Source organism: Lontra canadensis, unplaced genomic scaffold, assembly GCF_010015895.1.
Source record: "Lontra canadensis isolate GAN:19392208 unplaced genomic scaffold, GSC_riverotter_1.0 scaffold11, whole genome shotgun sequence".
In the NCBI taxonomy this organism is placed as follows: domain Eukaryota; kingdom Metazoa; phylum Chordata; class Mammalia; order Carnivora; family Mustelidae; genus Lontra; species Lontra canadensis.
The window spans coordinates 15,434,269-15,449,904 of NW_022631005.1; positions in this window are offsets into that span (position 1 = coordinate 15,434,269).

Below are 15,636 nucleotides of genomic sequence, written 5' to 3' on the forward strand. Positions count from 1 at the left end.
CTTCTAGAGACAGTCTTTACACATGCAACCCCAGGGTCTTCTTTCTTACTGTCCTGACCTACTCTCACACAACTGAAAACATCAAAACTATTAATTCTCTGCCATGTCATCTTGAATACAGCCTTAAGTGCATCTTTATTCCTCTCTTTCTTCCTTTCCTCCTTCCCTCCTTTTAATAAACATGCATTCATTTCGTAGACCTATCACTGAGCTCCAATATGCAAGCCACTGGGCAAGGCTAAGAATATAAAATAACTCTAGGGGCGCCTGAGTGGCTCAGTGGGTTAAGCCTCTGTCCTCGGCTCAGGTCATGATCTCAGGGTGCTGGGATGGAGCCCTGCATGGGGTTCTCTGCTCAGCAGGGAGCCTGCTTCCTCCTCTCTCTCTGCCTGCCTCTCTGCCTACTTGTGATCTCTCTCTGTCAAATAAATAATAAATAAAAAATCTTTATTAAAAAAAAAGAATACAAAATAACTCAAGATCCCTGCCTGATCTTGAGCAACACTCAGGAAGGGAATAAGAGACATGCTGTCTCACTGTCCTTTTCCACACCCTTGTAACACAAAACACAAGCTCCTATACTCATAAATACATATCTAGAGCACATATATGTATTATGTGCATAAATGGGTACACAAGATTATACATAGTCTGATCCTAAAAATACCTCCAATCCCTTGAGGAAAGATCCTCCCCCACTCACCACACTGTCTCCTGGCATCATTCCTACGTTTCCTGGTCTCTCATTGAATTCCAACAGGTTTTGAAGAACTGAACATATGCAAGGATGTTAAAGCCCACTCAGAATGGCAGACATAAGCTTGTTGCTGGACGAGGGCTACCAGTGGTAGGAGTTAGGAATTAGCTCTCAAAGAGATGGAAGGACGTAAATACAGGGATGACATATGCAGAGGGTATTATAAGGATGCGGGAGGGGGAAAAAAAAAAAACTAAGTACCAAGATTCTCTTCAAAAATACCTTCTTTCCAGTTTTTCCCCCTAGAAACCTACTGTTGAAGAACAAAGAGACCTTAAATCTAATCTTTGGAACTAAACTGTATGAGGACAGATAATATGTAAGAAAATTCTTTATGTATGTAGGCACCTCTTTTCAGAAGCACCTGCCTTGGGACAGAACATATATTTCTCACAGAGTGATGACAATCAGCTGGGTAGCTTTAAATGATCAGCTCCAGCCCCAAACCAGGTGGGCCCAGACATCAGTATGGTTTAAAACTCCCTAGTTCATACTCTTGTGCATCCCTGGTTTTACGTGACAAGTATCTATGCAGACATATGGTTATTTCTTGCATTCCTATCATCCTTAGCAAAAGGAAATAATTCTAAATAATCTTTTTGGTTTTGATAATGTCATCATCAAAAATTTATTATAATGATATAAACTTTAAACTCCATTAAAAAAAAGACATATCAAATTTTTAAATAGAACTTATTGTTAAGATAACTGACGCATAGAAGCTTTTTTTTTTTTTTTTTCACGCTTAATAATAAAATGACCCTTCTAGAAAAATAGCATGGTCTTGGTTAAACAGATGGAGTTTGGGTCAGAATAATGATGCAAAATTTTTATTCAAGCTTACTCCCTCCCACCCACGCCTTCTATATTCTCATCTATGTTGTATCTGGAGTCCATTGTGCAGAATTGATATAGGTTAACAATATACAACACGAGTTAGTTCAGGCAATGGTGACTTTCAGGGACTCAAAAGTTTCTTTCAGCCAAATTTTCATTAGCATCTGTCTGAGTCAGTAGTATGGGTCACGGCTAGTTTCCAAGCGCATTTGCACAATTGAAGAAGCCCTCTCTATGCTGGGCTTGTGCTGTGTGTACAACAGCTGGCAAAATTAAGGAAGGGCTTAGTCTTTAGAGGTATGCTTACAAGGTATGGAAACCCAGATTAGCTCTGGCATATAAACTACCAAAAACATTCTTGTTAACTGGGCAACATGTTTTCTAAAGGTGCAGAATCCACTTTGTTTCTATCACTTGTCAGAGTTAAGCATAAATAATGTACAAACAAACAAACTGTGCCAGTATAAAATGTAATATTTGTTTATGAGACACTTCCAGAATCTGACAGTGGCCCTCTGTTAACAATATTTAGGCCATAACTATATTGGCCAAATTTACAGAAAAATTCTTAAGCTTTGGGTAATGTTAAATAGCTTTAAAACTCCCCCAGTATCTGGTTTCTAATCTCAGATAAAATCAGGACAGAGTCACCCATTCTAGTAGTCATAGCATCACAGTAAGTGCTAAGCAAAAAAAAATAATAATAATAAAGAAATTGTTACATAGCAGGATAACATTCTCCTAATCTTGGGCTCCCTGGACTTTGGGATTTTTTGAACCAATAAAAATTCCCCCTCAAATGTTAGAAAATTAACAAAGTTACCATGACTTTTCAAAATTTGGTCAAGAAAGAATATTAAATGAAAGGAATAAAACCACATTCATTGTCATCATTACATCACGGTATCATATAAACACCAAAAGAGTAGAAAGTACAGAATCTCTCAACAAAGGTTAATTCTATAAAAAGAATACACTTAATGAAAAACAATTTTCCTTGACTAGCTTATTTCCCTGTCGTACAGTGAAAACGTCATCACAGATCAGCCTGAGTCCACTGGCCAATATTTGAGAATTACTGTTCGGAGCACGTTCATTTACTCTCCTGCCTAGGAAAACTCCACTTATGATCACCTTGATACCTGAGCAGAGCTTCCCATCCAGCCCATATAAGGGGTGTCCAGTGTGCTCAGAACAAATCCAAAAGAGTTCTTCTCCAGCCAGCGCAGAGCACACCACTCCACCAGGGCTTGCAAAAGCACTGGCAACATTAACACAGCCATGTCCCTCAAGGATCACCATCTATTCAATGCCGGGGTCCTTTGAATGGTTATTATTTGCAGTAGTAGTACTAGTAGTAGTTTTGTTTTCAGCAGAAGTCCAGGTTCCAACCTTTAACCCAGCACCTAATCCCTCTGATTCAGAATACGAATCCATGGCCAGTCACTTTTGTAAACTAAGGTTTTTCCATATTATATGGAAATCAAACAGAAGGGATCAAGGTATGTGTGACTTACATATTTGCACATAATTGCTTTTTTATATATTTAGCCAAAACATGGAAGTTTCCCCTATCTTATAAGATCCATTATTATGATATTCAGAACAATGGGAATAAAAATGTCCTTGCTTATGTTCTACAGTCTATAATAGTACAAACCTCTGATATGCCATGCCTAAGATAAATCTACTGCTAAATGATAGATATACAGTACCGAAACTAAATAGCTTGTGTGTAGAACTACCTGATGATCTTGTTTTTCTGCCTTCATGATGACGTTTGGATTGTTAATTCTAAGGCAAATCTTTCATTTCCAAAATCTGAAAAGCAATCATTTGATTCAATACAAAACATTAAAAATGTCCCGCAAATGAGCATACTCCACATTTAAACTATAGATTTTAAGTGCATTGTAACTGGTCTAACTTTTCATTTATTTCAGTTTTTTTTTTCTTAACAGTACTGTGGTCTTTAGTAAAGAATAAAAATAGCTTTATTAGTTCTGTTAATAAATATTTCTTTCTTAAGTGATCTGTTTCAACTCTTTTTCAATAACGATCTCCAACCCATAGAAGCATTTCAGGGAATGCCAGTGCAAAGATGTGATTTTTCCCCCAGTTTTCCAATGCCCTACATCCATAGTGATCTCAGACTTTCAGTTCTGTGAAATCACTGACAAGGAACAGAAGGTCCTCAGAATGGTTCCTGCAGAAAGGTACTCTTTCAGGTTACATTTCCCTCCTCCAATGTTAAAGACACAACGCACGGGAAGACATGTGCATAAAAATGAAGTTCTAACAGGGCTTCTGTACAGGTAATAGAACAACAAAGCAGTTAAGAGTGTCGGCCAAATAATGTTTGCATTTCCTGGGGGCTAGCTAGCTGAAAAAAAAAATTATAAAAAAATGAAAATTAAACGATTTAAAATTTCCCATCCAAAATTGAAATCAAAAGCTTTGATATAAGATACTTTATTTGAAAAAAGAGCAGTTCAGCTTTACACTTTTGTAGCAAACCAGGACTCTCTTCTCTGCAGGCCACGCGGGGAGCCAGCAAGCGAGCAGCAATTGCCCCAGCCAAATGGAACCTAAGAAGCAGCACTTCAACAACAATCCTTATTTTTAGCCTCCTCTTGCTCTTCTTCTAATTTCTCAGTTGTTATTTCTAACATAGCTTTTGTTCTTCTGTGATTGGCTGAAACAGAATATTTACCAACCAGCCTACAAACGATTGTTTAATGCTGATCTACCCAATACTCTTAAGCATAGTGTTTTCAGTACTTGAAATTGAGATTTAATTCTGAGAAATTTAATCTGGCATTATCATACAATCTACCGGATAAGACATGTACAGCTGCCGTAAAGAAGAAACGACTCCCAGTTCTGCCGGATTTGATTGTAGTTGAATTGACCATTTTAACAGATAAAGATGAAACAAACAAAAGGGGAAACAAAAGTATACATTCAAAAGTGAGTTAGGCAGCTATCAGAGTATTAAAAAAAGTTACAGAGGCTCATACTAACAATGTTATCCCCCTCTGTGAGAGGCAAATACTGAGCCAAAAACTTTGAAACTCCCATTCCTATTATGAAGTAGGTATGTCAGCCTAAATCTATTTACTCTATGATTCATCTTTTTCTTATTCTAGGCTCATCAAGCACACCTCTGCCAATAAATTAGATGCCCAGGTAGGACTGCCCAAAGCGAGTGAGTGTGCTTATAAGTCTGGTCCGTGAGTTACATTTTTCACTCTAACCTATCAGTCCTCCTGAACAATGGATTCACTCTTGATGTGTAACTGAAATCAGGCTTCTGAGACTGGGAGATTGAGGACCAGACAGGACTGTGTTCAGTTCTCCCAAGTACTCACCCATTATTGAGACGTGTTGGAAAAAGACATTGTTAACCATTAGACTGGCCTTTTTTCATTTTGAAACTTTTACAGACATCAGGTTTTAACACAACTGTATAAGGATAGGGAAGTTTCACTAAAATATAAAGCTAACTCTGCTCCTGCCAAAGCACCTGGACAGTCGTGTCTGTTCCCTCCCTTGAACCAGCCTTACATTTTAACATATATGCTTAGAACACACTTGGTCCTTAGGAAATTGTTAATTCTCACAGCTCAGGGATCATAAGGGAAGGGAGGAAAAAATAAATGCGAAGTCATCCGAGAGGGAGAAAAACCATGAGAGACTCTTAACTATAGGAAACAAACTGAGGGTTGCTGGAGGGGAGGTAGGTGGGGGGATGGGTAACTGGGTGATGGGCATTAAAAACGGCGCGTGATGTGATGTGCACTGAGTGTTATAGGCAACTGATAAATTATTGAACACTACATCGGAAACTAATGATGTACTATATGTTGGCTAATTGAATTTAAATTTTAAAAAAGAAAAAAATGCTAATTTTCTACCAAAAAAGAGTGCCAACTTTTAATAACAAAATGATACTTCATCTCACCAGCCTCAGCATTTGCTTAAAAAAAAAAAATGAGGGGCACCTGGGTGTCTCAGTGGGTTAAGCCTCTGCCTTCAGCTCAGGTCATGATCTCAAAGTCCTGGGATCAAGCCCCACATTGGGCTCTCTGCTCAGCAAGGAGCCTGCTTCCCCCTCGCTCTCTGCCTGCCTCTCTGCCTATTTATGATCTCTCTCTCTGTGTCAAATAAATAAATAAAATCTCAAAAAACAAACAAACAAAAAAAAAAAAACAAGCCTTTTGGGCGATATCAAACTTGCATGTGTCCAGGCAATTTTTATCTCAATTTAGGAAATTGGTTCATGAATGTTAAAAATAGTTCACATTATAGACCAGAAACTGTGAAGTGGAAACTCCTATCCTCAGTGTATGGTCTCAGGTACAGAAAATATTATATGCCGAGTGACACTGGTTATCAGGAGATAAGAACCCCTCACAGGGGAAAGGTATCTAAACTAATGAAGAGGGATGCCTGAATGGCTCAGTTGGTTAAGCATCTGCCTTCATCTCAGGTCATGATCCCAGGGTCCTAGGATCAAGTCCCATATCCAGCTCCTTGCTCAGCAGGGAGTCTGCTTCTACCTTTGCCTGCCACTCCCCCTCCTTGGGCACTCGCTCTCACTCTCTCTCTCTGAGACAAATAAATAAATAAAATCTTAAACTAATGAAGAGAGTTTTCCAGAAACATGTCCTTCTTCATACCCCAAGTCAGGAAAGACTGTGAAACTTCTCTCCTGCAAACATTCATGGGTATTGACAGGCAACAAGACTTCCACAGAAGACACTAGCAGATAGTGTCACCTCCAACAATTTCAGTAATGTATAATTTTTACACTTAGGAAGAAGAACATCATGTCCAGCATAATAAGTATATAACAGAAATCCTTTTATTTGAACAGCTCATCTTGACACAACTAAAGCCAAAAGCCTGTGAGCTCTCTAGCCATGACTACTGCCGCTCTGATGCAGGCTGGAACTGGGTGAAAGATGATGGATGGGGACGACATCAGGTCTGATCTGTGATGGGGCAAGACTTGGGAGCAGAGGAGGCAAAACACCAAGATGACAAAGAAGAGGACCTGGTGTAGAACTAGATGCTGCTCTCTTCACTCCTAAGAATTTTAGCGGTACTCTAGACAGGAAGAGTTAGCTGTTACTATGAGACATGTACTGCAGCTATAATGATGTCCAAGTTAATTAGGTATACCTGGATACACATCTAAATATACTTACCTGTTAGCTAATTGGACATAATTACATAATCATTTCAGATGAGTTTCTTCAAGTTAAAAGCAAACAGGTAAGTATACAAATAAATTTAAGATGTGACAAGTGTTCTGTGATAAAAGAACAGAGTCTTACAAAAGCGAACAGGGGAGAAAAAGGGGAACTTCAGATTGAGTGTTCAGGAAAGACCTGAAAAGCGCTAGTTAACCTGGGCTCTCAGGAGAAAAAAGATTTCTAGACAAGTGAGATATACGAATGTCCCAAGGCAGAGGAAAACTCAACCCCATCGAGAAACAGAGTATAGGTTACCGGGGACAACCAGAGTGATAGAGTGTAGTCCTTGATGGAGAAAGGGTCCAAAATGCAATGGGCAGCTTGGATAAGGCAGCATAGCACACGAGGCCTTACAGGCCATGGCAAGGGCCTTGGATTTTATTCTCTGCCTGAGGTAAAACCACGGAAGACATGTAAGTAGGGCCCTAATGAGATTTAATCTCTGCAGCTGCTATGTGGAAAGTGGATGTATAGGGACACGACAAACAGGAAACTGGTTAGGAATTTATCACAGTGGAGATAAACTCCACAGGGAGAAAAGAAAATAACCAATCAGCATTAGGTAATGACAATGCTAAGGAAAAGATACAGGTAAGTTTCAAAGCTCTTCTGAAGGTGGAATTGACGGGAGTTGGTTATTCACTGGCGGTAGGGGTAAGGGAGAGAGCAGTCGCAGCAGCACTCCTGGCTGGCAGACTTGGCCCACGGCGGGCTGAGGAAGCGCCATGCAGGCCTAACGTGAGAGAGACCCACATACACTGGTACTCTAGGAAAACCAGTCTAAAACGTCACCTTCGGGGAAGGAAAAAAAAAAAAAAAAGACTCGAAGAGGAACTATTTCTCTCAAGATGTGCTCTCTCTGAAAATTGCAATAAATTGGAAGAGCAGACAGGGTGGGGTAGCAGTCACATTGTCTAGCTTTTTGAGGAATCTCTCCTACCCTTGTTGTCATGTTTCTATAAAATGAATCTGAGGTTTTTAGACAGTTAAATAAGTAACTGCTTTGTTTGCCCCTGGATTTCCAACCAATTGAAAAATAAGACAAAAAAAAACACACACACACACAAAAACTAACAAAACACAATACAAACAAATAAAAAACAGCCCAACAGAGATCAATAAGTGTGATTAGATCTTCAGATCTGTGGTATAAAACCTGGCTAACACTCCATAGAGTCCACGTGCCATCCCCATTCTAGCCTTAGGAAAGCTCAGGAGACGAAAGTGTACGTTTTAAAGGCAGACAAATCCAACAGATCACTGCCTCACTCTAACCCAAAGCAGCCAGGAAGACAAGGGACAGAATCCCCACTTTTGCTCTGTTCGGTTAGGAATCAATTACCGTGGAGACCAGACCCTTGTCACCTTCAGGTAAGGTAATTTACTCCTGCTCCAGGAGGAGTGGTGAATATGGCATATTCTGGCTTGCCAGAGACAGTTCTGAACAAGAACTAAGATTCAAAACGATCGGATGTCCTTTTCTGGTCACACTATTCATTTGCCGTGTGTTCTGGTGAGCCATCTGATCTCTGCTAGGAATCAAGCCCGATAATGAAAAGGATAATGTTTTGGAAATCATAAAAGGCATGAGCTTTATCCTTCTTGAAATTTCACCAGTGTCACTTACAACTTTATGTACTTTGAAAAGCGTGAGGCCCCTTATCATCTCGTTACCTTTCTCTGGTCACTTAAACTTTCAGGGAGTAGTTCCTCACCTACAAAATGACAAGCTGTTTTTGGAGGTTTTCAGTCTTTTTCTAAGCAGGGGAATCCTTGTTTGGACACGATCAGAATCAGAAGGCTATATATAAAAGTAATGAGAGCTAAGTTACTGTTGGGAGGCCTGAAATTCTACGCCTCCAAATGAGCAGTCTCTTCTTTCCAAAGTTAGATGACCCTGTAGCTGCTATGCCCTCACTTCCTAGAAACAAAGTATCCATGTGTCCAAAGCATCAACAGTGGTTCTTCCCTTTGACAGCAGATTGAAGGAAATAGCCCTCACTCTTAGGCACATCAGATGAAAAAAAAAAAAAGAAAAGAAAAAATGCAAAAAGCAAACAGATGAAGGGATAAGAACTACCCCCCCCAAAAGACAAAAAGATGAAAATTACCAAAGATACATTTGATTGATAATAAAAACTGTAACAGGGTTAACTTGTTTCATTTCACGCACCAGCTCTCCTATGTGTGTGTGTGTGTGTGTGTGTACACACACACACACACACACACACATAAGATTTTGTACAAGCTTATGCTCTTTTTGTTTTAAGAGAAGGAGAGGGAGTGGTGGGGAGCGAGGGGCTAAGAGAGAGGGAGGGACAGAATCACAAGCCAACTCGGCGCTGAGCACAGAGCCCATCACAGGGCTCGATCTCATGACCCTGAGATAATGACCTGAGCTGAAATCAAAGGTGGATGCTTAACTGACTGAGCCACCCAGGTGCCAATTTCTATACTATCTACTTGCTTCTTTGGACTTCTGTGATTTGTGAAATCCATTTTAATCTAAAGACATTTGCTCTTCCACATGAAGAATTAGAAAAGAAAATAGAAGTTTTTAGTGAGACATCAAAGAGCATGCGATTCAGAGTACTGAGGCTCCTAGCTTCATGAATTCTCATTTTCCTCCAATGTTGGTTTAGTCCTGTATTGAATTAGGCTGTAATATCTCATTATATGATAAAGCATCATTTAACAGGAAGTTATACTCCTTTATGTTATGTTTACATTTCATTTCCATGCTACTTTTTAGAAAATAAGTGATAAGTAGAAGCAGAACAGGTATTTGTAATTACTCATGAGTCATTTGCTCTCACGTAATTTAATAGCCACAGATCTTTAACATTTATAGCACATGTTGAAAGGATTTAACATATGTAGTGATCTTCACCAAGTAACTCCGTACTCTTCTTGAATACAAAGATGTAAATTTTGTCACCATTTATGCAACCTGCTAAAAATCTTGCTATTAATTTATGTGAATGAGTTTTTCCTCTAAAATTTTAATTAAAACACAAATGCTTTGCACACTTCAATCTGCAATATTCTACACATGCATTTTTTTAATGTGACTGATCAGTTGGATAAGAGGGGATATCTCTGTAAGATGATTTCTCATACCTGAAAATTCCCACAAAGCAGTTACTTTTATGTAAAAGCCCATTCAAAAACTAAATAACCATCACACTTCAAGTTTCTCAATGGCAATAGTGTTCTCTTCACTATCCAATATATTTCAAAATGTGCTGTAATAAGAAAGGGGGAGTAGAAATCTGTTAAGGTGAATAGGTAATAATAATATGGTCTAGGCAACTAGAATTTGAGAGAAAACCATGTCATAAGTAAAGTCAACATTAATAAAGAACCAGTAGCTTTAGGCGCCTGGGTGGCTCAGGTGGTTAAGCCTCTGCTCTCAGCTCAGGTCATGATTCCAGGGTCCTGGGATCGAGTTCTGCATTGGCTCCTTGCTCAGCAGGGAGCCTGCTTCTCCCTCTCCCTCTACTGCTCCCCCTACTTGTGCTCTCTCTCTCTTTCTCTATCAAATAAATAAATAAAATCTTAAAAAAAAAAAAAAAAAAGAACCAGTAGCTTCAGAAAATGTATAACCACATTCAGAACCATGCATAACTTAGGATTTCTGTTGATAGTTGTTTCTCAACACAGAATACTTTGACTATCAATTATAGCAACTAGTTCTTTTTCAACCCCTAAGTCTAAATCACTCCAAAGCTTTCTAGCATAATACAACTGATTCAGAATGTTGTCATATATTTTGAAATGTTACATTCTAAAGTAAGTTTTAAAATTTTATTAGAAGTACTTCTTTAATTGGCTAACTTTTTTCTCCAGAAAACAAAAACAGAGTAATATAACATAATAATACTACTGTGTTTTCCAGAATCTTTAACAGACATACACACAGACACACAGACACACACACACACACACACACACACACACCCTTTGTTCCTTTGAAACATTCTTCACAGGTAACTTTTCAGCTGTCATTCATTAGAATGCTAAATATTCTTTTACCATCCTGCTTGAATTCATCAATAGTTGTGGGCTATTAGAAAGCAAAAAAAAAAAAAAGAAAGAAAAGAAAAGAAAGAAAGAAAGAAAGAAAAATAAGGATTTTTTGAGATCCATTTTTCAAAACAGAAGTGTGCATTTTCCTAAAGGGATGAAATAGAAATGTTTGATTAACTGACACTTAGAAATCATTCCTGAGCAATCTGTTAGAATTTCTTTCCCTTTACAATGTTTTCTGTTCTATGCTATCAAGAACTATGAATCATAATTTCTGGCAGCTAAAACCAAGGGGATGATAGGCTCTATTAGCATCCTAAAAATATGCATGTCCTAATGCTCTCTTAAAATATGTCTTCTCAGAGATGTTTCAGATTTTCTCAGCCAAGCAAAATGACATTAACTAAGACCCTGGCATGAAGATTTGCTTATTTTAGTTTGCTTAACAATGTAACCATAGCACAAAAATATTGCTACTCAATGGCAGATAAGTTACTCTGTCACTTTCTGACCTATTGTTTAACTTCATATAATAAGTGATGGACTCGCTTATGATCACTAATTACTTTGATCACTCACATATGAAGACAAGAAACTAAGGCTGTATTAGAATTCATTCTTTTTAGGGTAAGAGAGTATCTCCTCTGTTTTAAAGAAGTCTGGTTAAAATGATGTCAAGACAAACTAACTGGGAATAATTGAGAACAATTAACAATTTAAACCAAAACAGCGTAATGCATCTACCTCAGTAACTGATAAATTTCTGGGAAAAAAAAAAAAAATCAAAAGTGCTACTAATATATTTCTTGTGTCCAGCATTCCACAAGGAAATTTGACTTTAGTTGCCTTTTCCCTCTGAAAGTTTACTACAGGATTCCAGGAAGAATTTCCTAAGAGAGAACAATATTTGGCAGCCTATTCTCATAAAGGATGAGTAGAATGCAGAAAAGGTCAGACTGATGTCAAAAGAGGATGTTTTGTTATTCTGATGTTACACCTTTGAGGCAAAGGTCTTAATACCTTTTCAGAAAATAAAAAGCAACAAAATGAATACTTTACTCTGCTAAAGGCAGAAAGAGGACAGGGGTCATGTAATTGCATCTCTTGTTAGCATTGTTGCTCCCATTTTCTCTTTTTTAATAGAAAACAACACACTGAGCAAAGAAACACTGCCTACTGATTTATTTCATCTACTGATTTATTTCATCAGTAAAATAAATTCTACTGATTTATTTCATCTGATTTATTTCATACTTCCAAAAACATACTATACTTTAAACAGGCAAAATGGAAATGTTTGATGAATTCAGTGGGAAAATCTAAAGAAAAAAATTTTTAAGTAGCAAAAAACACAGAGAATTCTAGACATAGTTCTAAGAGTGATAGGAGGAAAAATAGAAAATAAGAAAGGAAAAGAAACTTTCAAGAGTGTCTCTAGACTAGCAGTCCAGAGAATAGACTCCAACTGTCAGAGTGGGAAAAAGGGACAAAATCAGGAATAACAACAAAAGCCTTACCATTATTGTATGCCAGGATCATGCCTAGAAACCAGGGTCTATTTATTCCACTGCACCAGTATTTCCAAAGATGTTTCCTGAAACATGAATTCTATTGTGAGATTATAATTTATTGCTAAAACAACTAATTTCTATAATCAAAAAGTTGGGATACACTGTATTAATCAATGTTAATGTGTTTCTTAATTATACGACTTTTAGTCTTTAACATGCTAACAAACTTTATGGCTTTCCAAGAGAAACACATGCTGTTTCTCAAACTTATTTCACAAAGGAAATTAGAGAGAAAGAGAGAGAGAGAGATACAGAAATACAGCCACTCTAGGAAATGAGAACCCATGGAATACAGATTGGGAGTTCCCAAGAATTTTTCTTTTTCCAACACATAAAATTCACACATCATACTGATGAAGAGAAATAATTGTTTTTCCTTCAATTCATTCATTTAAATTTTCATCATTTTCTGCATGAATACTTTCTACATATTATAATTATTCAACTGATTACATTAATGATTATAATTCCTATAAAATATTCTATTACTATTTTTATAGTCCCTTTTATTCAACTCCTTCATAAATAAAAACATAAGTGCTAACCATACGACACTATTTTAAACTTAATTTATGACAAAGGTATCAAACCAAGCAACTTGGGAATACACGCTTACCTGTTTTCCTAGGAACTTCAAAACACAGAAACCAAAGGAACTTGATTTAAAATAGTTCACAAAGCATGCGAGTTAATTCCTATTTACCTAAGACCTCACTTTTCTCCAAGTAATATACATGTTTAAACTATTTTATTTTTTAAAAACATTTTTTAATTTATTTATTTGAGAGGGAGAGAACAGAGTGAGCAATAACACAAATGGGGAAGAGAGAAGGAGAAGGAGAAGCAGGCTCCCCACTGGGCAGGGACCCCCCCCCCAATAGAGGGCTCCATGCGGGGCTTGATCCCAGGACCCTGGGTTCATGACCTGAGTGGAAGGCAGACACTTAATGGACTGAGCCACCCAGGCACCTCTAAACTATTTTAAAACACCATCAATTGTGAGATACATTGTGATTTAAGAGATGTCAAAAGCAGAGAAGAGAGTGTATACCTAAACATCAACAACATATAGTGTATATATATGTATAGATATAGATATAGATGTAATAATAAAGTAGAGCAGGAGACAAGCTATATGGACAAAAAGCACATCCTAAAATATGTACAAAAGGAACTGCAGTCTAGAAGAAAAATAATCTTCAAGGCAGACTTCTAATAAATCTGCGCTCAGAAACTGCAGGTAGAATGGATGGGAGAGGAGAGAAGAGAGGAGAGTAGGTCGGAAGACAAGAGGCAGTGATGAATGACTCTCCCCCAAAACCTGGACACAGAACTTCCAGAAGTGGGCATTTTCATCCCCCAGGCAAAACAAACATAGGGAGAAAAACAATTCTTCGCAAAATTCAAGGAATGATCTCTTTGGGTAGAATGAGGGCAATTATTCTGGGTATGTTAGAATGCCAACTAATTACATATGAGAACTTTAATTTTTTTTTTGAGAACTTTAATTTTTTTGAAAAAGAAGAGAATGATATTAAAAAACAAGGAAATAATTAGAGCTTTTCAAAATAATTGTTTAAACTTGGCCAGAATTAAAAAGTTTATAGTAAGTTTTAGCAGAAATATTAGAGGAATGTAAAACAAAAAGGTCCTCTCAGATTTAGTCTAAGAGAGGAAAATATTTAAAGGATCAATGCAGGAATACCAAAATCCAAATCTGATTAGGAAGTATAGAAGGAGAGAAGGAAATCATTAAAAAATAATAGGAGATAAAATCTAAGTGTTGTCAAGACTAACACTAAAAGTGCCTACCAGGTGCCTAGAACAATACAAAAAAAAAAAAAAAAATGGAATTCCCCTTAGACTCACTAGTATGAGAAGCTAGCACACTAAGAATAAAGATGTGATCCTAAATATGTTCACAGAGTCACTTAAAACACAATAAGGATCAGATAATATCAGACTCCTCACTGACATCATAAGAGGTTAAAAGACAATGGAAGCATATTTTAATATGATTTTTATAACCATCCAAAATAGCTCAATTTATCATAGGACAGAATAAAGATATTTCCCCAACATTTGAATACCTAAAAAAATAAAAAATATAGGTCTTTGGGGTGCCTGGGTGGCTCAGTGGGTTAAGGCTCTGCCTTCAGCTCAGGTCATGATCTCAGGGTCCTGGGATCGAGCCCCACATCAGGCTCTCTGCTCAGCAGGGAGACTGCTTCCCCCTCTCTCTTTCTGCCTGCCTCTCTGCCTGCTTGTGATCTCTGTCTGTCAAATAAATAAATAAAATCTTAAAAAATATATATATAGGTCCTTTCTAGGGTGTATATTTAGCAAAAAAAAAAAAAAAGAAAGAAAAGAAAAAGCAACCCAAAGATTCAGGAAACAGTGCATTTAATTCAGAAGGGTCTTGATGTATACTCCCAAGCCAAACTGAAGCAGAAACATTAATGACTCGAAAACAACTCTCAGAGAGAAATGAGTGTAAGAGGATATGCAGAGGTAATCATTACTATTATTGATGAGGGAAAACCCTACAGATTGAATAAAATCATTTGGTAAGAAGTATAAAAGAAAAAACCAGGAAAGAATATACAAGGGAAAGACTGTCTCTTCAACAAATGGTGTTGGGAAAACTGGACAGCTACATGCAAAAGAATGAAACTGGACAACACACAAAAATAAATTCAAAATAGATTAAAGACCTAAATGTGACACCTGAAACCATAAAAATCCTAGAAGGGAGACCAGGCAGAAATTTCTCTGACATCTGCTGTAGTAGCATTTTTCTAGATATATCTCTAGAGATGAGGAAAATAAAAGTAAAAACAAAACAAAACAAATAAACAAAAAAACTATTGGGATTACATCAAAATTAAAAGTTTCTGCACAGTGAAGGTAATAACTAATAAAACTAGAAGACATCTTATTGAACAGGAGAAGTTATTTGCAAATGACATATCCAATAAAGGGTTAGTATCCAAAATATATAAAGAACTTTTACAACTCAACACCCCAGAAACAAATGATCCAATTTAAAAATGGGCAGAAGACATGAACAGGTATTTCTCCAAAGACATCCAGATGGCCAACAGACACATGAAAAGATGCTCAACATCACTCATTATCAGGAAAGTATAAACCAAAACTACAATGAGAAATCACCTCACAC